General features: G+C 51.1%; 1 protein-coding gene across 5 annotated transcripts in view; it reads right to left on the bottom strand.

Annotated features, from left to right (window-relative positions):
* The window catches only part of LOC140399187 (ras-specific guanine nucleotide-releasing factor RalGPS1-like), an 839,817-nt gene that overhangs the window by 78,164 nt on the left and 737,481 nt on the right, over nt 1-24,172 (bottom strand). The window lies entirely within an intron of this gene.

Genomic DNA, 24,172 nt, shown 5'->3' with positions numbered 1-24,172 from the left:
GTGGGGCTGGAGGAGTTTACACACAGCGAGGGGCGAAGCCATGCAAGAATTTGAAAAGAGGAAGCAAATTTTAAAATCCAAGTGTTGCTTGTCTTGGGAGCCAATGTCGATCTGTGAGCACAGGGGTGATAGGTGAATGGGACTTGGCGCAAGTTAGGATAATTGGATGATGGCAAGTTTTTAAGGAACTTAGGAAATGGGAGATCAGCCAGGGGCGCATTGGAAAACTTGAGTCCAGAGGTAATAAAGGGTGCGGTTGGTCTTATTTTAAGGTGAAAGTATAAATGTTCGTCAACAGAAATCTCTGCAGTTGATGAGGTGAGCTCATCCACAGTACCACCTAGGAAGGTTCAATTGTCAGTCTGTCCAGTTAGCTGAGCTCAGGCAGTGCTGAGACACTATAATGAACCTTGATGTCCCTTAATTGTCTGACAAAACTCCTGCTGAGGACCATTATCCAGTGATCCCGAGTGGAAGTGCTTGTGTGTGAATGTTGGTTGAAGGCACAATGGGGTGGCATGATGGTTAACACTGCTGCCTCACAGCACCAGAGGCCCGGGTTCAACTCTGGCCTTGAGTGACTGTCCATGTGGAGTTTGTACATTCTCCCAGTGTCTGCGTGGGCTTCCTCCGGGTGCTCCGGTTTCCTCTCACAGTCCCAAAGTGTGCAGGTTGGGTGGATTGGCCATGCTCAATGCACAGGGTTGCGGGGATAAGGCGGGGGATGAAGCCTAGGTAGAGTGCCTTTTCGGAGGGTCGGTGCAGACTCGATGGACTGAATGGCCTCCTTCTGCACTGTCCTGATTCTGTGGAATGCTCTGTTGGATTACGTAAAGACACATTTAATCATGGCTTGGGCATGAATAACGAGCGACTAGTACTGGAGGAGAGTGATGCGTTCAGTGCAGCCATCAATTTTGGCCCCCACCCGATACACTTCCCTTACCGCTGACTAACACTTGCCTCACAAGCTCACTCAGTATCCGTATCTGTCATCAACCCTGATTATTTCCAGTCTTGCAACACTTTCTCCCTCTTCTGCTATGGACCCAAAATGTAACACCTACATTCTGTCCTCCATTCCCATTCCTATGCTGACTAGCTTTCCCCCAACATATTGGATTTCCAATTCTCATCTTCAAATTCCTTCAGGGCCCTACCTAGCTCTGAGCTGTGTCTCCGTCTGCCGCCTGACACAACCTCCAGTGTCTGTCTCTGGCCAACCTTTCATCATCACCACGGGTGACAGAAACTTTCCTATTCCCCTGAAACCCGTTCCTCGGACCCCTTAAAGCTTTTTCAAAATCCATCCTTTTCTCGGTCATCATGGCGTCCTCCGTGGCCTGTTGCCATTTATCCGGCTTTTTCTTATTTGGGAATCACCTCAGGGTGGTTTTTACATCACATGGTGATATAAGATTGCAACCTGTCGTTGTCTACAGATTCATACCCTGGGAAGGAGACAAATAACCTTTGGGACTGGGTTGGAGAGAAGGGGAGGAAGCCAGCAGATAAATTGGAGACAGGGAACAGACATTAAAAACATAGGAAATACCTTTTTACACTTGATCTCAGAATTTGCACGGACACATTTTCAGACGTCAGTTAACTGCCGAGTTTCCCCATCTATCTCAACATCACGACTTCCCCTCTCAGAGAGCGTCATGATTCAAAACAGATACAGATGTTAATGATTAAAAGAAGCAAATGAAACATCTGCAAGTTTTCCTTCGAGCCAGTGTTATTTTATAGACTCTTTGTATGGAAACATTAATAGTTCTAATAACGTCGTCATTTGTACAAGAAATGAGAAAAGGCTTTATTCGAAAATTGTAATCAATTATTAAGATTCAGTATTTAACTCGTTCTGTCTAGTTTACTGGCCTTTTGAGCCCTTCCGGACCATCATCTGCTCAGATAGGGGGAGACAGCAGTATTGTCACTGAACGTGTAAAGGTTTCAGGGGTAGCAAGGAAAGTGCTCAGGGGGCCTGGGTTCGAATTCCACTCTGGCAGATAGCAAAATTTGAATCGAAGAAAAGTTACAGCTAAAGATCTAAATGATTGTGTTAAAAAGCCACCTGGTTCACTAATTTCCTTTAGGGAAGGAAATCGGCCATCCTTACCTGACCTGGCCTACTTGTGACTCCAGACCCCCAGCAAGGTCCTTGACTCTTAAAAAGCCCCCTGAAATGGCCTAGTGAGTCACTCAGTTCAAGGGCATTTAGAGATGGGCAATACGTACTGGCCCAATCATAGAATTTACAGTGCGGAAGGCGGCCATTCGGCCCAACTAGTCTGCACCGGCCCTTAGAAAGAGCACCCTACCCAAGCGCACACCTCCACCCTATCCCCGTAACCCCATCAAACCTTTTTGGTCACTCAGGGCTATTTATCATGGCCAATCCACCTAACCTGCACATCTTTGGACTGTGGGAGGAAACCGGAGCACCCGGAGGAAACCCACGCAGACACGGGAAGAGCGTGCAGACTCTGCACACAGTGACCCAAGCCGGGAATCGAACCTGGGACTCTGGAGCTGCGAAGAAACTGTGCTAACCACTGTGCTACCGTGCTGCCATAAATGATTAAACAACTGAAGCCATTCTCGCAGCTCCGCTTCAGGGTGAAACGGAGCTTGTTAATCCCAAGTACAAAGATTTGCTCAGGTCCGGCAATTACATTTTTAATGTTTACGAGTCTGTTAGCAGAATGCTGGAGATCCTTTTAGTTGCTAAGAAGGTGGTTTGCACCAGATGCCATTGCAAAGCCCTCTCTTCGCCGTGGCCCGCAGGGTTTGCCAGAATCTGACGTGACCATCAGACGTTGTCTCTCAAGCACACCGCAGATTTTCACAGAATTTGTTACGGTACAGAAGGAGGCCATTCGCTCCGTCGTGTGTGTATTTGCTCTCTGAATGGCTCTCGACCGAGGTGCCACTCCCCTGCCTTCTCCCCGTAACCCTGCCCGACATCAAAAATAAATCTGGATAAACGCTGCCCAACTGGCCTGCGACACAACCTCTTACGTCTGGGGCTGAAAATTGCAGTCACCACGCAACGTAGGTTTCATCAAGCCACATCAAATTGTCGAAATGTGGGGATGATCATTCACATGGCCATGTGGATTTTATAGTCTGCATTTGTTTGGAAATTGATGCAATTGAAATTACAGCCTGGCCTCCTGGAGTTTCACCCTGGAATAATATTAAACTACAACGTTACCACAAGTGAGGAAATCCACAGCACACACATCGAGGATGAAAAAACATCAGGCAACAATCTCCCACTACCATTCAATTACACTTTAAATTGTACAATTTGGAATTCACCCTCAATTACACTGGCAATTCGCTCCAGATCGCAGAATCTGAAGTGCAAATTGCGTTCAGCATCAACTCATCTTTGTGATCTTTTGCGGGTGTTGAGGAAATGCGGCGTAAGCAGGCCAGCCTTGCCCACTAGCTTGGCCATGGCCCTCAAGGGCGAAGAACTTAAGCAGTGGGATTTCCCACATTCCAAGGTGTGGTAGTCACCGCTAGTTGTATTACGGCACTGCCCGTATAGTAGAGGTACAAGGGTAAATCTCTGCCTGCTGGCTCCGCCCAGTAGGCGGGGTATAAATGTGTGCGCTCTCCTGTGCTGCAGCCATTCTGGTTCCAGCTACAGGAGGCACAACATCTTTGCTCAATAAAGCCTCGATTATTCCACTACTCTCGTCTTTGTGGTAATTAATGGTGCATCAATTTATTGAGCAAAGATTTTTTTTAAACGATGGATCTCCACATCAAGCCTGATCACCTGCTGCTGAGCCCTCAAGCAGCCAACGCTAGGTCCGCTTTTGACCACTGGCTAGCCTGCTTCGAAAGCTATCTCCGAACATCCGCTGAGGAACCCTCGGATTCGCAGAAGCTCCCAAGTCCTCTATTCACGGGTGAGCCCTGCCATTTTTCCACTCATCCGGGATGCGGCCACTTACTCCGAAGCGATGGAGCTCCTGAAGGGACATTACGTCCGACCAGTCAGTCAAGTATACGCCAGGCACCTCCTGGCCATAAGACAGCAACTCCCTGGGGAGTCTCTGGATGATTTGTGGTGTGCCCTGCACATCCTAGGTAAGAACTGTGACTGCCAGGCAGTTTCGGCAGTCTAGCACACCAAACGTTTAATTACGTTACGGGCATGAAGTCTGCGTACGTCCGCCAGCGGCTACTGGAAGGGGGAACGCTTGATCTTGCGGGAACTAGGCAGCGCGCTAATTCGTTAGAAATGGCCTCCCGTAACGTCCAGTCCTACGCCACTGACCACGCGGCACCCTCGTGAGCTGCCGACTCCGGCTCACCGCAAGCCTGCGCCGTGCAGCAGCCAGCCAACACCGGGGGGCCCCCCAAGTGCTATTTTTGCATGCAAAACAAACACCCCAGGCAGCGCTGCCCGGCGCGGAGCGTGACCTGCAATGGCTGTGGGAAGAAGAGACACCTTGTTTCTGTTTGCCAGGCCCAGTCGGTCGCCGCTGTTTTCAGGCCCGGCGTTCCTACACCCCCCACGTGCGACCCACGGGCGCCGCCATTTTCCCCTTCGCAGGCCACATGCGGCCCGTGGGCGCCGCTATCTTTGATGTCGCTCGCCATGTGCGCCCCGTGGGCGCCACCATCTTCAGCGCCATTTTGGACGGCGTCTCAGGGCCCCTGCTCATCTGACCATTCATCGCCTGCCGATACCTCCATCACCGCTGACCAGCTCGGGACCTCCCAGCATCTGCCGCAGCTCGCCTCTGTCATCCTGGATCAGTCCCGGCCCCGCAACGTCGCGACCGCGACAGCGACGGTGAAGATCGATGAGCACGAGACGACCTGCCTCTTTGACTCCGGGAGCACAGAGAGCTTCATCCACCCCACTACGGTAAGGCGCTGCTCCCTCCCGGTACACCCTGTCACCCAGAAAATCTCCCTGGCCTCCGGATCCCATTCCGTGGAAATCCGGGGGTACTGCATCGCGACCCTCACCGTCCAGGGCATAGAGTTCAGCAACATCCAACTCTCCTCCCCCACCTCTGCACTGCCCTGTTATTCGGCCTGGACGTTCAGTGCCATCTCCAAAGCCTAACTGTAAAATTTGGTGGACTCCTACCCCCCTCACCGTATGCGGCCTCACGACCCTTAAGGTCGATCCACCTTCCCTGTTTGCGAACCTCACCCCGGATTGCAAACCCGTCGCCACCAGGAGCAGACGGTACAGTGCCCAGGACAGGACCTTCATCAGGTCGGAGGTCCAACGGCTTCTGCGGGAACGGGTCATTGACGCCAGCAACAGCCCCTGGAGAGCTCAAGTGGTAGTAGTAAAGACTGGGGAGAAGCACAGGATGGTCATTGACTACAGTCAGACCATTAATCGGTACACGCAGCTCGATGGGTACCCCACCCCACGCATATCTGACATGGTCAATCAGATTGCGCAGTATCAAGCCTTTTTCATAGTGGACCTGAAGTCCGCCTATCACCAGGGGTGAAATTCTCCTACCCGCCCCGCCACATTTCTGCCCCGACCAGCTGGCGGGAGCCTCCGTAACACCGGCCGGTCAATGGGGTTTCCCATTGTGGGGCAGCCCCACGCCGTCGGGAAACCCCCCGGCGCCGGCAAAACGGAGACTCCCGCCGGCGGAGAATGACGCCCCAGATCCCCATCCGCCCGGAGGACCGCCAATACACTGCGTTCAAAGTAGATGGCCGCCTCTATCACTTCCTTAGGGTTCCTTTCGGCGTCACTAATGGGGTCTCGGTCTTCCAGCGAGAGATGGACCGAATGGTTGACCGGTACGGACTGCGGGCCACCTTCCCATACCTAGATAACGTCACCATCTGCGGCCACGATCAGCAGGACCACGAAGCAAACCTCAAAAATTCCTCCAGACCGCCAAACTCCTTAATCTCACATACAATAAGGAGAAATGAGTGTTCCGCACCAACTGCTTAGCCATCCTTGGCTATGTCGTGGAAAATGGAGTCCTAGGGCCCGACCCTGACCGCATGTGCCCCCTCATGGAACGCCCACTCCCCCACTGCCCCAAGGTCCTGAAACGATGCCTGGTGTTTTTCTGCTCCTATGCCCAGTGGGTCCCTAATTATGCGGACAAGGCCCACCCACTCATTCAGCCCACAGTTGTTCCCCTGACGACTGAGGCCCACCAGGCCTTCAACCATATCAAGGCAGACACCGCCAAGGCCAAGGCCACGGATGTAGCTCTGGCCGCCACCCTCAACCAGGCCCGTGGCCTTCTTTTGAGAGGCCTCCATGCCTCCGAAATTCGGCACTCCTCTGTCGAAAAGGAGGCCCAAGCCATTTTGGAAGCTGTGCGACATTGGAGGCATTACTTGGCCGGCAGGAGATTCACTGTCTTCACTGACCAACGGTCGGTTGCCTTTATGTTTAATAATATACAGCGGGGCAAGATCAAAAATGACAAGATCTTGAGGTGGAGGATCGAGCTCTCCACCTATAACTATGAGATTTTGTATCGCCCGGGGAAGCACAACGAGCCCCCTGATGGCCTATCCCGCGGTACATGTGCCAGCGCACAAGTGGACTGACTCCGGGCTCTCCACTATGACTGCTGCCACCCGGTTCTTCCATTTCATCAAGGCCCGTAACCTGCCCTACTCCATTGAGGAGGTCACGGCTGTCACCAGAGACTGCCAGGTCTGCGCAGATTGCAAGCCGTACTTCTACCGGCCAGATCGAGTGCACCTGGTGAAGGCCTCCCTCCCCTTTGAGCGCCTCAGCATGGACTTCAAAGGGCCCCTCCCCTCCACCGACCGCAACACGTACTTTCTGAACGTGATTGATGAGTACTCCCGGTTCCCTTTCACCAGCCCATGCCCCGATAATTAAAGCCCTGCACAGGATCTTCACTCTGTTCGGTTTCCCCACCTACATCCACAGCGGTCGGGGATCCTCTTTATGAGCGATGAGCTGCGTCAGTTCCTGCTCAGCAAGGGCATTGCCTCGAGCAGGATGACCAGCTACAACCCCTGGTGAAACGGGCAGGTGGAGAGGGAGAACGGGACGGTCTGGAAGGCCGTCCTGCTGGCCCTGCGGTCTAAAGATCTCCTGGCTTCCCGCTGGCAGGAGGTCCTCCCCGACGCGCTCCACTCCATCCGATCGCTCCTCTGCACCGCGACCAATGAGATCCCTCACGAATGTGTGTTTGGCTTCCCCAGGAAGTCCACCTCCAGGGTCTCGCTCCCAATATGGCCGACAATTCCTGGACCCGTCCTCCTCCGGGAGCATGTTCGGACCCATAAGTCGGACCCCTTAGTTGAAAAAGTCCACCTCCTACACGCAAACCCGCAGTACGCCTACGTGGCACACCCTGACGGGCGCCAGGACACAGTCTCCCTCTGGGACCTGGAACCTGCTGGATCCCCACCCACGACCTCCGACTTGACCCACCCCCCCCCGGTTGCCTCATTCACCCCCGTGCCACTCACCCTCCCTCCAACGAACCTCACCGCAGCCCCCGCCCCAGTAGGATCCATCCTCCCACTGGTTCCACTCAGGGGTGACGGAGACGAGGACAACACACTTCAGGAGTCGCAGGTGACCAAGTCAGCGCCCACATCACCACCAGGACTGAGGCGATCGCAGAGGAGGGTCAAGGCCCCCGACAGGCTTAACTTGTAATGTTTTCCACCACTGCCGGACACTTTTTTTTTTAAAACAGGGGGTGAATGTGGTAGTCACCGCTAGTTGTATTACATGTATTACGGCACTACCCGTATAATAGAGGTACATGGGTAAATCCCTGCCTGCTGGCTCCGCCCAGTAGGCGGGGTATAAATGTGTGTGCTCGCCGGTGCTGCAGCCATTCTGGTTCCAGCTACAGGAGGCACAACATCTTTGCTCAATAAAGCCTCGATTATTCCACTACTCTCGTCTTTGTGGTAATTGATAGTGCATCACAAGGCCACCGCCAGTTCAGGCATCATGGAGTTATACTGTCAGCTTGACTTTCAGGTCAGGCTGAGCTCCTGAAAAGAGCAGATGCAAAGCTTTGCGCAGGTCGCCAGTTACATTTTCCTTGTGGTCAAGGAGTTGGTTAGAGGGATGCTTGGGATCAGTGCTCCCTCTAGTGTTTGCACAGCTGCTGTAACCTGGAATGTTCCACGCACTAAGTGTCCCGTTGAAGCAACAGGCATGCATGGCCATGAGGGAGACGGTGAATTAGCGATCATGTCCCTGCACAAGTAATCGAGCGCCCCAGGTTAATGCTCAGGGGACATGGCTTCAAAACCACCATGGCAGCTGGTGGAATTTAAATTTAATTAAAAATCTCTGGAATTTAAATCTTTAGGGCGGGATTTTTCAGCACCCCACGGGATATTCTCCGGCACCGGAGGCAACCCTCTATTGTCGGGCAGCGGGATCTTCCAGTCCCGCCGGCGTCTCGAGGGTTTTGCGTGCCCCGTATCCTCCGCCAGGGGTCACCATCGGCGGGGCTGGAAGATTCTACTCAAGGGAAGGGCTGGAAAATGTTGCCTTTTAGTTTCCGTAATGGTGACCATGAAATTATCTGGTTCACTAATGTCCTTTAGGGGAGGAAATCTGCCGTCCTTATCTGGTCTGACCTACACATGTGAATCCAGGCCCCATAGCAATGTGGTTGACTCTTAACTACCCTCTGAAACGTTCAGCTCAAGGGTAATTAAGGACGGGCAACAAATGCTGGCTTTGCCAGAGATGCCCATCTCCAGTGAAAGAACAAGAGGAAAGAAACTGTTAAGTTACCATGCGTGGAAAAGATCAAGAACAGGCCACGCACAATTGAAAAAAATGAATGGACGCAAAGCTCGTTGCGATCTTCTGGGTGTGAAGGAAGTGGTTTGCAACAGGTGCAAAACTGGCCGCATTCGCAACTCGAGTTCATCACCATGGAGAGATTCTGCTAATTTGTGTTCATTTGCGGGCCTTCGAGGAGGCTTCAGAATTTAGGCTAGTTCTTTTTACTGCAAGCAATGCTTTAAAAGCTTTATGAACGTTGAAATCTATTCAGAAACTGACTGCTGCATTTATAACCAGAAAACGGTTCAGTGTGGCTCGTTACCAGTTATTTTCTGTCATGTATAATTGTGTTATTCACAGGTGGCAGTTCGCCACAGCAACCATAAAACTATTTTTGCCTTGATAAACCGATTTTCAGCTACGCTAGTCAAACCGCGTGCTAAGTTACCATTCTTAAATACATCGAGGAATATTGTAAAATCATAACTCAGATAAAATAATCACACACTTAAGAAGCTTTCCAAACACGTTGCCCAAATCGAAATCTACCCTGAGCCAATGTGAAAATAGAGACCGAGCGGAAACACAAGAGAAAAAAAAAACACTCCAAGAAATTGGCGTTATTTTGAAAAAGTCCCAAGTAAATTCAGGTGGTGTGATGAACACATTGTGGTGGTATGTATTAGGGGTAATACGGTACACCATGAATGCTGAGGAGCTATTGGAGGACAGATGCTGGGTCCCGATTGGATCTGCCGCCTACTGGGCTCCACCCAGATAGGCGGGGTATAAGAACCCGGCTTACTCCCCGCAGCTGCATTCTGTGACTGAGCTGCTGGGGAACAAGTCTGAACAATAAAGCCTCGATTGAAGTTCTCTACGTCTTGCCTCGTGTGTGATCGATGGTGCTACACACATTTACAACTATATTTGGCAAGGAATATATTAAATGGCAACAAAATCATTTCCAGAATCACAACATTGCGAGTTGAGCAAATTATATTCAAACGGATTAGAATTGAGGAAACAACAATTCAATATATTTTTGGCAACGCGAGGTGTAAACAGGGAAACAAAAACGCTAATCCCCGAAGACCTAATGTTAACATTTTTGACTGAATTATTCTTCATATTGTCACCATATATATTTTGTATACAATGAAAAATGCTGCCAGGAATTATATTTTATAGTTGATTCAACGTGTGGGAGCTAGTCCTGGAGATTACAGAATTCCTTGACAGAAATCTTTGGATCCTCACTGTCTTCAGGTGATGTCCCGGAGGACTGGAGAATAGCCAATGTTGTTCCTTTGTTTAAGAAGGATAGCAAGGATAATCCAAGGAACTACAGGCCGGTGAGCCTTAAATCAGTGGTAGGGAAATTACTGGAGAGAATTCTTCGAGACAGGATCTACTCCCATTTGGAAGCAAATGGATATATTAGCAAGAGGCAGCACGGTTTTATTAAGAGGAGGTCGTGTCTCACTAACTTGATAAGAGTTTTTCGAGGAGGTCACAAAGATGATTGATGCAGGTAGGGCAGTGGATGTTGTCTATATGGACTTCAGTAAGGCCTTTGACAAGGTCCCTCATGGCGGACTGGTACAAAAGGTGAAGTCACACTGGATCAGGGGTGAGCTGGCAAGATGGATACAGAACTGGCTAGGTCATAGAAGGCAGAGAGTAGCAATGGAAGGGTGCTTTTCTGATTGGAGGGCTGTGACTAGTGGTGTTGCACAGGGATCAGTGCTGGGACCTTTGCTGTTCGTAGTATATATAAATGATTTGGAGGAAAATGTAACTGGTCTGATTAGTAAGTTTGCAGACGACACAAAGGTTGGTGGAATTGCGGAGAGCGGTGAGGACTGTCAGAGGATATAGCAGGATTTAGATCGTTTGGAGACTTGGGCGGAGAGATGGCAGATGGAGTTTAATCCGGACAAATGTGAGGTAATGCATTTTGGAAGGTCTAATGCAGGTAGGGAATATACAGTAAATGGTTCTCACTGGAACAACGGAGGTTGAGGGCCGACCTGTTAGAGGTCTACAAAATTATGAGGGGCATAGACAGAGTGGATAGTCAGAGGCTTTTTCCCAGGGTAGAGGGGTCAATTACTAGGGGGCATAGGTTTAATGTGCGAGGGGCAAGGTTTAGAGGAGATGTACGTTTTTTTTACACAGCGGGTAGTGGGTGCCTGGAACTCGCTGCCGGAGGAGAGGGTGGAAGCAGGGACGATAGTGACGTTTAAGGGGCATCTTGACAAATACATGAATAGGATGGGAATAGAGGGATATGGACCCAGGAAGTGTAGAAGATGTTAGTTTAGACGGGCAGCATGGACGGCACAGGCTTGCAAGGCCAAAGGGCCTGTTCCTGTGCGTTTCTTTGTTCATTGTTCTCTTGGTACACTGTCAGCAAACAATGCAAGAGAAATTTCATTTGTTCATCAGAAATTTTGCATTCTATTTTAGCAAAAGTCTCAAATTGTAAAATACATTTGCAAAACTTCCAGAGAAGTGAGTTTCAGATGAACCATTAAAATTGTTGTTATGGAATCATAGAATTTACAGTGCAGAAAGAGGCCATTCGGCCCATCGAGTCTGCACTGGCTCTTGGAAAGAGCACCCTACCCAAGCCCACTTAACCTTTTTGGACACTAAGGGCAATTTATCATGGCCAATCCACCTAACCCGCACATCTTTGGACTGTGGGAGGAAACCGGAGCACCCGGAGGATTCCCACACAGATACGGGGAGAACGTACAGACTCCGCACAGACAGTGACCCAAGCCGGAATCGAACCTGGGACCCTGGAGCTGTGAAACAACCGTGCTATAACCACTGTGCTACCGTGCCGCCGTTATTCCAGATTCCCACAGAGTCATTTGAAAGCCAAAGTGCGATCAAGTGTTAATCAAGGTTAGGTTGCTTCCGACATTCAATTCTATCCGATTGGAGCGTTAACAGGGATGGACAGAGTTGATGCAGGGAGGTTTGTTTTCCCCGATTGGGGAATCTAGAACCAGGGGACACAGACTCAGGGTACGGGGTAGGCAATTTCGGACTGAGATGAGAAAACATTTCTTCAGTCATAGGGGAGTGAACCTGCAGGATTTTCTACCACAGAAGGCCATGGAGGCTAAGGCTTCAAGAAAGAGATAGAGTAGACAGCAGGAACCGGCTTCCATTAGCGGAGAATTCTAGAACCAGGGGACAGAAGGGAAGGTAAAGTCGCCACAGTCCCAGATGACCATTGGCCACTCTCCCCTTTGAGGGTGTAGAGCTGGCTGGTGGAGATTTAACATGAGGATCACCGCACCACAGGCGAGAGGCAAGATTGAGAAGGGGGCATAGAGTCTAGCTAAGTGGCAGACGGATTCAAGGGACACGAGGAAGAAGTATTTTACGCAGAGGATGGTGGGTATCTGGAATTCGCTACCTGAGGAGGGGTGGTGGAGGCAGAGGCCCCAAACTCTTTCAAAATGTGACGGGCTCTGCCCTTAAGTGCTGTAAGCTGCAGGGCTATGGGTCGTGTTTTGATTAGAAAGGGCACCTGTGTGTCTTTGGGTTGCCATGGACAAGATGGGCTGAATGGCCCACTTCTGTGCTGTATCTTTTCAATGGATTGATAATTTTTTAGATTTTAATGGCATTAAGGGTACTGAGGAGAAAGCGGGAATATGGCATTGTCACAGACTATCAGTCAAGATAATATTGAACGGTGGAGCAGGCTCTAAGGGCCCAATCGCCTACTCCTGGTTTCTATCATTTCTGCTCAGAGACTTGGTAAACTATCCGCATCCAGTCTGGATACTTAACATGTCAGATTGCCATCGAAACTGGAAATATTTCAACACAGATGTCAGACATGGAAAGGGTGGCAATGTGCTAACCATGATAGATACACGCTTCTCAAAGCACCTCTGTTAATACTGGGGTGACGGTCAGTACGAGAGTTCTATTGGTAGCCTGGGTGTGTGTAAATGGGCCGCACGGCCTTTTCTCATCTGTGACTTTCTGCTGCTGAGTATCGAACTTTTATGCCTTGATCCACCTGCCTGGAAACGGCCTCCAGTCAGAAGACATGGATGCCCACTCTCCAGCTAGGTGTGCCCCCCCCCTGTAGCTTCCTAAAGGAGGGGCTGCCCGACACCTCCACTTTGATGCATGCCTGGCTATCAATTTCGTTTTTCACTTAAAAGTTTGAGAGTGGGGCAGCTCCATCTTCACACCCTCTGTCTCACTCAATCAGCTGAACAGGCAGCTTCAGCAATGGAGGGTCTCCAATTGGCTCTCCATCTTGGACAGCCCGCCTGGCATCCTTCATTGTATGGCCAGTCTGCCCATTGGCCACTAACTGGGCCCAATTTGAGGAAAATCGCTATGGGGTTAATGTTCGCCACATATGGCGGGATTGTGACCCGCATTTAACCCTGGCGTTGGGTATTTAAACCCCCCCCCCGTTGAAAAGTCCTGCCCCAAGTCTAGTGTTCTAATGGCTCTGGGTTAAGGATGCCTTTCTGGGTTTAATGCTGCCTTTTGTTATTGGGAGGGGGGGGGGGATTCCGATGCTGATGTCGCTAGGTGTGAAGGGATGGCCGAGACTTTCCGTGGCAAAAACAACTGAATTCTTGCGTGAGTGCAGAGCGCAGACGAGACGCTTACAGACACATACTGGATGTGAGCCAGGGAACAAAGAGCACACCTGGGGCTACAGTACACATCTGGCAACAATTGATTAATTATCAACACATTGAAACTGGGTGACTCATTCAAACTGTTCCCTGGATACATTGAAAATAGTCACCAAGGGGATCCAATATAATATAATCAAACCCAATAAAAACAGGTCCTGATTACTCACTTTCTAACAGTGCTGAAAGTGAGTTAGTGAGTAATTTTCTTTGCGATCCATCGAGTATGATGCTGGAGGTATTGACATCAATGACCAAACATTTATTTTTAATATAGACAGTGGGTCCTGCGATATGTTGAACGTTCTCCTCGTAAGGTTGTGGCCTGCCAGCCCCGATTACAGTTTAAAAAAAGAAATGTTTCCTCAGCATCGGTTTCTCAGGTGAGGTAAAACACAGGCCAAATATAGATTCAAGTTCCCACCAACTCCCCATTCATGAATTCCAGTCGAGGAAATCCCTCAGCTCATCTAGGTCGTCTTCTGATTACCTACATAGGTAATTCCCACGTGTGCTCAACGTGGCGTCAAGAAGGAGCCAGAAAGCCAATTCTAGTTGAATATATTCCTGGAGGTCTCATCACATGACTGCCCTGCCCTCCCACCCTCCTGCCATTGGTCCTTAGGTTGCACAGTCTTCCCTGGCCATTGGATAACAGATGAATCTTCCCTCGTCAGTCGACCAGCCTTTCCTCCCATCAATATTTCTCAAAACTGTTAAACAGACGTGTTCAAAGAAAATAGAAAAGAATTGTTCACTGTGGCTGTGATGTCTCTCCTGGAAATTAATCTCTAATTAGGGAGACCCCTGGCCAATCTGGAGTGTTGGCAACAGTGTGACAATCAGTGCTGGAGGATTCCCTCCCCGCAGTGATTCATGTCTATCGTGCAGGTGTGTTAAGGCTACATAAAGTTTTTACATTGGCTCTTCAAGGTGGAGAGAGAGAACTTGATTTTAACTACCTGGGATTGAGAGAGTAATCTTATGCACTGCATTCCCACCTTGACCTGGCTCTCCGTCCCTGTAAGTTGTGGGTGCCAAGGATACCATTGCCAAGCTGACACCTCCTACATCCTCTCCATATGAGAATTAGGCTCCAACCACGCCATTGAGACCCAACCTGCCAGTTTAACCCAAGGTCTAAATGAAGGGAACAAAGTTGGTGCTTATTATTATTCAGATGTGCCTGCCTGCTGCCACTCCCAGATGGGGAGACAACTCACCCAGCCAGGTTCCCACCCCGGAGTTAAAATCAAACCCAGATTTCAAAGTGGGTGTCAGAGATGAAAGGACTCTAGACTTGAGTGGGGGGGGGGGCGTTGAGGAGATTGATGAACAGGATGGGCGATAGGGTGGGGGGGGGGGGTGGTTTGGTGAAGATTAGAAGGGACAGATGTGGTGTTCTTTGTGTTTCTTATTCTCAGGATGGATGTCGTAGTGTTCACAAAGACCACACAAACTAAATTCAATAATAAAGCTATTATTTATTACACTACTTAATATCCAGCTCGACGACTTACTCCTATGTCAAGCAATAATCTATCGAACTACAAACTACATTATACTATGACTTGTCTCATGCACTCTGTCTTAAACTGTACTCTGCTCTCTTCTACACTCTTTCCCATTCTCTCCTGCACTCTCTCAGAAGCCAGAGAGTCAGTCCTTTTTATAGGTCTGTTCCCAGCTCCATCTAGTGGTCAATTGTGATATTACATTAACCCTTTATATACCAGACATTCTACATAATGTCACAGTAGAGCGAATGTAACTAAACTACATTTCGAGGAAGGGAATGGGACAAAATATTGGAGGGATAGAGAAAAAGGGGATGGGAGGTGGAAGGGTTGAGAGACAGGAGAGAGGAGATGTGAGAGAGATACAGAAGTGATAAGAACCCCTCTGAGTAGAGCTTCTGCCAGCCAAAACAATGCAGAATGGAGAAGTGCCCGAGGGAAAAGTGAAAGACAAATGTTTACTGGAGGGATTCACAAGGTCATTGGAAATAGGCGCGCGCATGGCCCATTCAGCCCAACGAGCCCACTCTGGCATTCAATAATCATGGCTGATCAGATTGTGGCTCCGATTTCACAGCAGCCGGGTCTGTTCCCCATACCCTCGCTTGTCCATTGATTGGACAAAATTGAGTATAGTTCGTGGAGGAGGTGAAGGCTTCAGGTGAGAAGGCTGCTTGGTGAAGGATTCAGGTCAGTCAAACGATCAATGAAGCCTAAGGTTTGCTGGGAGATGGGATTCCAGGGAGCAGCAAGCTCCAAATGTAATCCCAGATCGAAGGGAATAAGAGTTCTGGAGAAGAGGCATCTGTTTTAAGAGCAAGGAGCATCAGAGAGTAGGTGGTTCCAACAATGGTGGTGGGGGTGGAGGGATGTCATTGGCTGGTCCTTCAAAGCAATAAGCTTCACAAAGTAATTGGGGCACATGATGATTACGAGGAAGGTGGTCAGATACAGGCGGTGGCGTAGTGGTATTTGTCACTGGACTAGAAACCAGAAACACAGGGTAATGCTTTGGGTTCAAATCCCTCCACTGCAGATGGTGACATTTGAGTTCAATAAAATATCTGGAATTAAAAATCCAATGATGACCATGAAACCATTGCCAATTGTCGTAAAAATTCTCCTGATTCACTAATGTCCTTTAGGGAAGGAAATCTGCCGTCCTTACCTGGTCTGGCCTACACGTGACTCCAGACACAGCAATGTGCTTGACTCTTAACTGCCCCCTCAAGGGCAATTAGGGATGGGCAATAAATGCAGGCACAGCCCACATGAACGAATTTTTAAAATAACCTTCAGGGGCTGAATACGAAAGAGAGAGTGGCCCAGAGGTGAATGGGACTGGGAGCATTGGGATCACATTAGATGCTAATGTAATTGGAGGCAAAGTTATAGACATAGAACATAGTGCAGAAGGAGGCCATTCGGCCCATCAAGTCTGCACCTACCCACTTAAGCCCTCACTTCCACCCTATCTCTGTAACCCAATAACCCCACCTAACCTTTTAGGACACGAAGGGCAATTTAGCATGGCCAATCCACCTAACCTGCACGTCTTTGGACTGTGTGAGGAAAACCGGAGCACCCGGAGGAAACCCACGCAGACACGGGGAGAACGTGCAGACTCCACACAGACAGTGACCTAGCGGGGAATCGAACCTGGGACCCTGGCGCTGTGAAGCCACAGTGCTATCCACTTGCGTTACCATGCTGATAAAGCAACAGAATATTGAATTGGAGATCAGCAATGGTGATCCAGATTAAATCAAGGTGGGAAATGGGGGGGGGGGGGGGGGGGGGAGAGACGGACTACAAAGCAGCAGTGATCAAAACAACTACAGTTATGCATCATTAAAATAAAAAGGGTAAGGTAATAGATGAAACAAAATTAAGGATTATTTGGAGGTCAATGAGAAATTAAATACGGTTCTCCCTTGAGAGCTGGAGAGCAAATGTAAATGCCAGCCAGAAACCCTCGTCAGTAGAACGAAGAATAAGTGTTGGCATGAAAGGGAAGGAGAAACGATAATTTACCCAAGTTAAAGTTCAAATTACAGTTTCACTGAAAATCCAAATCTATCATGGTGGCAAGATTTGGAGTGAAGTTGGGAGTGTTTCTCATTTTCCAATCTGTGGCCAGACAATTGAGCTGTGGTCAGATCTGAAGCAATTTTGTCGACTTCCGATTGCGGCTATGCCTAGATAGGTCGCACGTTCGGCAGCTCCCGCCGGGAACGGACTTTTGGGCTCTTCAAAGGGGCCCCAACCACAATTGTTCGACGGCTTCCAGTGTGGGAAGGTGACAGCAAGGTCCCCCCAACATTATATGGAGTGGACCAGGAGTGGAGCGGTTAAAAAAGTGATCCTAGTGCAGCGAAAAGTGCGAGGGAGGAAAAGCAAGATGGCGGCCGGTGGAGGCCAAGTAGCGTGGGCGCAGTGGTCGCAGGAGCAGCAGGAGTTTCTTAAACGCTGCTTTGAGGAGCTGAGGACCGAAATGCTGGCGCCAATGAAGGCGGCAATTGAGAAGCTTGTGGAGACCCAGAAAGCCCAAGGGGCGGCGATCCGGGAGGTGCGGCAAAAAGCCTCGGAGAACAAGAGATTTTGGGCCTGACGGTGAAGGTGGAGGCGCACGAGGCGCTGCACAAGAGGTGGGCGGAAAAATTCGAGGATCTGGAGAATAGGTCGAGGAGGAAGAATCTTCGGATTCTGGGTCTTCCTGAAGGAGTGGAGGGGCCCCGATGCCGGGGCATATATAAGCACGATGCTCAATTCGCTGATGGGCGCGGGAGCTTTCCCGAGGCCCCTGGAGCTGGATGGGGCTCATCGGGTCCTGGCAAGGAGACCCAAAGCCAACGAGCCGCCAAGGGCTGTAGTGGTGAGGTTCCACCGCTTTATGGACAGAGAGTGTGTCCTGAGATGGGCCAAAAAAGAGCAGAGCAGCAGGTGGGAGAACACGGAAATCTGAATTTACCAGGACTGGAGTGCGGAGGTGGCTAAGAAGAGGGCTGGTTTCAACCGGGCTAAGGCGGTGCTCCATTGGAAGGGGGTGAAGTTCGGGATGCTGCAGCCAGCGCGATTGTGGGTCACATTCCAAGATCGGCACCACTATTTTGAAACGCCTGATGAGGCATGGAACTTTATACAGACTGAAAAGTTGGACTCAAATTGAGGGTTTGTCTTGGGGGGATGTTTACTGTGTTTACTGCGTTTGGGGAATGTTCTTTTTGTTTGAGTGCTGGGTGGGGATGGGTGAATGGATTTGATGTGGGGGCTGTGGGAGAGTGTGGGCGTCGGTGTAGGAGGGGCAGGGCCCCACGGAGGAAGAGGGGGGGTGGAGGCCCGGGGATGGGGAGTTGGGGTAAGGCCGCAAAAAGGCAAAAAGGAGCTGCGCCAGAGGGGGCGGGGCCGGCTCAGGAAAGCGCGGGCTTTTTCCCGTGTTACGGAAGGATGGGAGCGGGCCCGGGTGGGGTGGGGGAGGGGTGCTGGAGAGGAGCGCACACTGACTGCCAAGGGGTGGGGGGTTTCTCACACTGGGGGGTCGATGGAATGGCGGGAGAGGCCGGGGTCAGCAGGAGTCAGCTGACTTACGGGAGTGTCATGGGGGGAGCAAAATGGCTCGATGTGGATCTAGCAGGGGAGAGGGGGGGGGGGAAGAGAAGGGGGGAGGTGGGGGAACTGGGCTGCTGCTGCATTGGCCAAAGGGGAGCTGGAAGTAGGAGAGGGAGTCGGGGCGGATGTCCGCCGCCTGGGGGACTGGAGGGTGCGGGAGGCGCGGGCACATGTCTGGCCTAGAAAAGGAGATGGCTAGTCGGCCGGGGGGGGGGGGGGGGGGGGGGGGGGGCGATGCGGCTGAAAACTTGGAATGTGAGGGGCCTGAACGGGCCGGTCAAGAGGGCCCGGGTGTTCGCGCAGTTAAAGGGACTGAAGGCAGACGTGGTTATGCTCCAGGAGACACATCTGAAGGTGGCAGATCAGGTTAGGCTGAGAAAGGGATGGGTAGGGCAGGACTTTCATTCAGGGCTGGATGCGAAGAACAGAGGGGTTGCAATGCTGGTGGGGAAGCGGGTGTCGTTTGAGGCAATGAATATTGTAGTGGATAATGGAGGTCGATATGTGATGGTGAGTGGTAGGTTGTAGGGGGTGCGGGGTGGTAGTGGTGAACGTATATGACCCGAATTGGGATGATGCCGGATTTATGAAACGCATGCTGGGTCGGATTCCGGATCTGGAGGTAGGAAGCTTGATAATGGGAGGGGACTTCAACACGGTGCTGGACCCAGCACTGGACCGTTCTAGGTCCAGGACGGGTAAGAGGCCGGCTGCGGCCAAGGTGCTTAGGGAGTTTATGGATCAGATGGGGGGAGTGGATCCATGGAGGTTTGCCAGGCCGCAGGCCAAGGAGTTTTCCTTCTTTTTCCACGTCCATAGAGCCTTCTCCCGGATAGATTTTTTCATTTTGAGTAGGGCGCTAATCCCGAAAGTGGAGGGAACGGAATATTCGGCCATAGCCATCTCGGACCACGCCCCACATTGGGTGGAGCTGGAGTTGGGGGAGGAGAGGGACCAGCGCCCGCTGTGGTGCCTTGATGTGGGACTGTTGGCGGATGAGGGGGTGTGCGGGCGGGTGCAGGGTGTATTGAAAGATATTTGGAGGCCAACGACAACGGGGAGGTGCAGGTGGGGGTAGTCTGGGAGGCGTTGAAGGCGGTGGTGAGGGGAGAGCTAATCTCCATTAGGGCCCACAGGGAGAAGAGAGAGGGGAGGGAGAGGGAGAGGTTGGTGGGGGAGATTTTCCGGGTGGACAGGAGGTATGCAGAGGCCCCCAAGGAGCGGCTACTTAGGGAGTGACGGAACCTGCAGACGGAATTCGACCTGTTGACCACGGGGAAAGCAGAGGCACAGTGGAGGAAAGCGCAGGGGGCGACGTATGAGTATGGGGAGAAGGCGAGTCGGATGCTGGCACATCAGTTTCATAAGAGGGAGGCAGCGAGGGAGATTGGTGGAGTTAAGGATAGAGGGGGGAAGACGGTGCGGAGTGCGGTGAGAATAAACAAGGTACTTAGGGATTTCTATGGAGATCTGTACAGGTCTGGACCCCCAGCGGGGGAGGAGGGGATTCAATAATTCTTAGATCAGCTGAGGTTCCCGAGGGTGGAGGAGGAGGAGGTGGCTGGTTTGGGGGCGCCAATTGGGCTGGAGGAGCTGGTTAAAGGATTGGGGAGCATGCAGGCGGGGAAGGCCCCGGGGGCCGGATCGGTTCCCGGTTGAATTCTACAGGAAATACGTGGACCTGCTGGGCTCTTTGCTAGTGAGGACTTTTAATAAGGCGAGGGAGGGGGGGACCTTGCCCCCGACAATGTCTAGGGCGCTGATTTATTTGATCTTGGACAAGGATCCATTGCAATGTGGATCGTATAGACCGATCTCGCTCCTCAATATTGATGCTAAGTTGCTGGCTAAGGTGCTGGCCACGAGAATTGAGGACTGTGTCCCGGGGGTGATTCATGAGGACCAGACGGGAATTATGAAGGGTAGGCAGCTAAATACAAATGTGCGGAGGCTCCTCAATGTGACTATGATGCCCTCGGTGGAGGGGGAAGCGGAAGTAGTGGCAGCTATGGACGCAGAGAAGGCCTTTGACCGGGTGGAGTGGTAGTATCTTTGGGAAGTGTTGCGGAGGTTTGGGTTTGGGGAGGGGTTCATCAGTTGGGTCAGGCTGCTATATAGAGCTCCAGTGGCGAGGGTGGCTACGAACCGGCGGATGTCCGAGTACTTTTGACTGTACCGGGGGACGAGGCAGGGGTGCGCCCCTTATCCCCCTTGTTGTTTGCACTGGCAATTGAGCCGCTGGCCATGGCACTGAGGGAGTCTAGGAAATGGAGGGGCCTGGTCCGGGGGGGGGGGGGGGTGAGAGGAACACCGGGTGTCGTTGTATGCTGATGACCTGTTGCTGTATGTGGCGGATCCAGTGGAGGGGATGGCGGAGGTCATGCGGATCCTTAGGGAGTTTGGGGACTTTTCGGGGTATAAACTCAACGTAGGGAAGAGTGAGCTCTTTGTGGTGCATTCAGGGGACCAGGGAAGGGGGATAGATGAATTACCACTGAAGAGGGCGGAAAGGAGATTTCGGTACCAAGAGATCCAAGTAGCTAGGAGTTAGGGGGCCCTGCACAAGCTCAATTTGACGCGGTTGGTGGAGCAGGGGCTGGTTCAGCACAGAGCTAAATCGCTGGCTTTGAAAGCAGACCAAGGCAGGCCAGCAGCACGGTTCAATTCCCGTACCAGCCTCCCCGAACAGGTGCCGGAATGTGGCGACTAGGGGCTTTTCACAGTAACTTCATTTGAAGCCTACTTATGACAATAAGCGATTTTCATTTCATTTCATTTCAGGTGGAGGAGGATTTTAAAAGATGGGATATGCTGCCACTCTTGCTAGCAGTAGGGTCAAAATAACCTCCCGAGGTTTCTCTTTGTGTTCCAGTGCCTTCCCATTATGAACCCCAAGGCCTTTTTCAAATGGGTAAGCAGGAGCATCATGGGATTTGTGTAGGCAAATAAGACCCCGAGGGTGAAGAGAGTGTTTCTGGAGCGTAGCAGGGACAGGGGGGTGCTGGCGCTGCCAAATTTGTGTGGCTATTATTGGGCAGCCAATGTGGCGATGATCCGTAAGTGGGTAATGGAGGGAGAGGGGGTGGCGTGGAAGAGGCTAGAGATGGCGTCCTGTGTGGGCACGAGCCTGAGGGCGCTGGTGACGGCACCGCTGCCACTCTCGCCGACAAGGTACACCATGAGTCCGGTGGTGGCGGTGACGCTGAAGATCTGGGGGCAGTGGAGGCGACACAGGGACGAGGTGGGAGCCTCGGTTTGGTCCCCGATTCGGGAGAATCATCGATTCGTCCCGGGAAGGATGGATGGGGGAATTCGGAGCTGGCATCGGGCAGGGATTAGAAGAATGGTGGACCTGTTCATCGATTGGACGTTTGCGAGCTTCGGGGTGCTGGAGGAGAAGTTTGGGCTACCCCCGGGAAACGCTTTCAGGTGCATGCAAGTGAGGGCGTTTGTGAGGCAGCAGGTGAGGGAAATCCCGCTGCTTCCGGCACAGGGGATTCAGGACAGGGTGATTTCGGGTGTATGGGTCGGAGAGGGCAAGGTTTCGGTGATTTACCAGGTGCTCAAGGAAGAGGAGGAGGCCTCGGTGGAGGAGTTAAAGGGCAAGTGGGAGGAGGAGCTTGGGGAGGAGATAGATGAGGGTCTGTGGGCTGATGCCCTGAGTAGGGTTAATTCTTCCTCCTCTTGCGCCAGGCTCAGCCTAATACAGTTCAAAGTTCCTCACAGAGCGCATATGACAGGGGCGAGGTTGAGTAGGTTCTTTGGGGTGGAGGACACATGTGGGAGGTGCTCGGGGAGCCTGGCAAATCACATCCATATGTTCTGGTTGTGCCCAGCGCTGGATGGGTTTTGGAGGGGTTTTGCGAGGACTATGTCCAAGGTGGTGAACGCCCGGGTCAAGCCGAGCTGGGGATTGGCATTATTTGGGGTATCGGACGAGCCGGGAGTGCAGGAGGCGAAAGAGGCCGGTATTCTGGCCTTTGCGTCCCTGGTAGCCCGGCGGAGGATTTTGCTATTATGGAAAGGTGCGAAGCCCCCTAGTGTGGAAGCTTGGATCAATGACATGGCAGGGTTCATCAAGCTGGAGAGGATAAAGTTTGCCTTGCGAGGGTCTGTGCAGGGATTCCTCAGGCGGTGGCAACCGATCCTAGACTATCTCGCGATGCGTTTGGAGGAGGTCAGCAGCAGCAGCAGCCCAAGGGCGGGGGTGGGAGGGGGGGGGTTCTTTTGGGGTGGCGTTTGGTTGAAGGTTTGTTTTTTTCCCTGTTTGTGTTGTAAAATGTTTTCTGGGGGGGTTATTGTATATGGGGGAAATCCAATGTATAATTTCTGATTGTTGTGTTCTTGTTTCTTCCTTTTTGTTGTGGGGGTTTGTTAAAAATTAGTTGAAAAATTTGAATAAATATATATTTTTAAAAAAAGATCTGAAGCAATGTTTTTTAAAGGTGTTCTTGGGGTCACAGATAATCACATTCACATGTGTGACCGGACGTGGACACAAATCATTTATTTTTAAAAAATAGAGACAAATGATCATAGAGGAATTTGCCAGGGGAAGATGACCATTTCATTCTCTGACAGCAACTGTACAGCTGTGCATGCGCTGGGGATAATATAAACCATACAGATCATGATAAACAATTTTTGCACTTTGCAGCGCCGCAGAAATGCCACAAGCCGCTGCCACCTTGGCTAACCCCTCGCAGCCACCCCTAACCCACCCCGGAAAACACCGCCACCTGGAGGTCCCCCTCCAAACCACCCCACCATCCCGACTTGGACATTCTTTTGGCCGTTTCTTCACTTCTGTTGGGTCAAAGCCCTGGAACACCATCCCTAACAGCACTGAGGGTGTGCCGGCGCCATGTGGGACTGCAGCTCACCTCCACCTTCTCAAGGGCAATTAGGGGTGGGCGATAAATGTTGGGCCTAGCCAGCGACGCCCACATCTCATGAATGAATAAAAGAAAGATGCCCATGGGTTGCTTTGGGATCAGAGCCTGCCTAGCTAGCCTGCTCCCCATTGCTTCCATTCAAATGAATCACAATGCCAAACTTGACTGGAGCTCCAGGTAGTCATTGACGTGTGTGTGTGTGTGTGTGTGTGTGTGTGTGTGTGTGTGGTCCACCCCCCACAATGCCGCAATGGTTTTTCTCCGGGTCAGTTTCTTCTCTCATTTTCCTGTGTTTTGCCTCCTTTCCTTGTTTTGGTTCCGTTCTAAATGCCCCTCAGCTGTAATATTCTCAGCTTCTGATGAACAATTTGCACTTGCCCGCCGCCAACCTATCTGTTTTCCGCACATGCTGCCTGACCTGCGGGGGGCTGCCAGCATTGTCTGTTTTTGATTCGGATTTCTAGTTCAAGTCTCAGGGTTTGTTTTTGAAACTATGATTTGCAGTCCATTCCCACATCTGGAGCCAAAATATTTCAAATTGCCCAATACATTCCAATTAAGCAAAGTAAGAATTTTGTTGAACCAAGTACCATTTGCCAGATAATTCGAATGAAGAACTAAGAGGAGTAAACTGCAACAATCTCAGTGAGCAGTGTCCTTGGCTTTTTTGGGAGTGTGATT

This window comes from Scyliorhinus torazame, chromosome 22 (assembly GCF_047496885.1).
Source record: "Scyliorhinus torazame isolate Kashiwa2021f chromosome 22, sScyTor2.1, whole genome shotgun sequence".
NCBI lineage: Eukaryota > Metazoa > Chordata > Chondrichthyes > Carcharhiniformes > Scyliorhinidae > Scyliorhinus > Scyliorhinus torazame.
This window is presented reverse-complemented; position numbering and strand designations above follow the sequence as displayed.